Below are 1,693 nucleotides of genomic sequence, written 5' to 3'. Positions count from 1 at the left end.
AAAGGGTTTTGGGAAATCCTTTTGTTATGGTTTCTGTCTATATGTCCCCCAAAGCCTCATGCGGTCATGAGGGGCAGACTTCTTGGAGGCGGCTGAATGTAGAGTCTGTGACTGGTTCGTTGTCTAGAGCTGGGGTTGGAGGTGGGTGCTACACCCGCCCTAGGGCTGGTGCGTGGCCTGCATACACCGTAAGGGCAGAAGGCAGACTCCTCCGCCTCTTGTCCGTTCTCGCTCTTCTTGCTTTGGGTGACTTCCTACGCCATGAGCTGCTCCCTGTCTGCTGCACCACCCTGCCTTAGGGCCAGCTGAGTGTGGACTGAAGCCTTGCCTAACTCCGAGCTAAACAGATCTTTCCCCTTTCACTTTGAGTGTCAGGAATTTTACCTCAGCAACAAAAGAAAATTAACTAAGACACCTTTCAATGTCTTTCTTTTATTGGGGATAATACAAATATCATTAGGATCACTGAACCCAGTTAGTCTTGATTTGAAAGAATGTTTTGTCCTGTTTTGTTAATTTTTTTTTTCCTATATTTTAAGGAAGAGTCTACAGTGTCTACAGGGTCTCACTACTAGATTGGACTCGTAGTGATTCTCCTGTTTACAGCCTCCCAAGACATGGGATTACAGGTGTGCACCACCACCCCCAGTCACAATTGACCTCTCAGTGCACCCCTGGAGTGGGGCTGGCACAGCAGGCCCAGGGATTGAACCCCTGGCCCCTGCTTGTAGATGCTTTAATCCACTGAGCTATTTGGCGGGCCCTTGTTAATTTTTTTTGAAATAGGGTCTTGCTGTGTAGTCCAGGCTAGTCTTGACCTCACTATGTAGCTTTAACTGGCTTTGAATTCAGGGCAATCTCCTGCCTCAGCCTTATGAATGCTGAAATTACAGGTATATGACACCACACCTCACTGAAAGCATAATTTCAATACCATGTAATGTATGTTTCAAAAATTAATTGTTGAGGGTTGGGCTGGTGAGATGGCTCAGTGGTCTAAAGCACCTACTTCGAACAAGCTTAGCAAAGCACAGGGACCGCGGTTCAATCCCCTGGCACCACATGCCAGCCAGCCCCGCCCCCTGGTGGGCTGAGCTGGACACACACACACATAAATAAATAAAATTTTAAAAAAAAAATTGTTGAGGGCTGGGGAGATGACTCAGTGGAATAAGTGCTTCCCTGGCAAGTGCAAGGGCCTAAGTTCAATCCCCGGTTCTGCAAAAAAAAGAAAAAAAATTGTTAGTTGAATATAATTACCATTTTTGCTCCTTGGAGTTGATACTCTTACTAAATATCAGTATTTGCAAACACAATTAGCATTTTCCCCAAATATTTTATGTGTGTATTACCTTCCTATGCGTTAAAAATGACAATAGCTGGGTGTGGTAGCACATACCAGCACTTGGGAAGCTGAGGCAGGAGGATTGCTATGAGTTTGAAGCCAGCTTGGGCTATAAACTGAGTTCAAGGCCAGCCTGAACTGCATAGTGAAATCTTGTTGAAAGAAAGAAAATATTAGAATTTTGTTTATAAAAGAGAAATATAGTTATAGAAATTAATTTCTTAAAAATCCTACTGGTAGAAAAATATTTCAAAAAAAAAGAAAAATATTTCAAATCAATTAACTACTACTGTCCAAACCCAATGTACAAAAATTTTTTCTCCCAAATTTTAAGAGCATTTCTTGAGC

Source organism: Octodon degus, unplaced genomic scaffold, assembly GCF_000260255.1.
Source record: "Octodon degus isolate 3935 unplaced genomic scaffold, OctDeg1.0 scaffold00036, whole genome shotgun sequence".
Taxonomy (NCBI): Eukaryota; Metazoa; Chordata; class Mammalia; order Rodentia; family Octodontidae; genus Octodon; species Octodon degus.
The sequence above is the reverse complement of the archived record's forward strand: the minus strand, read 5'-3'. Positions refer to the sequence as shown.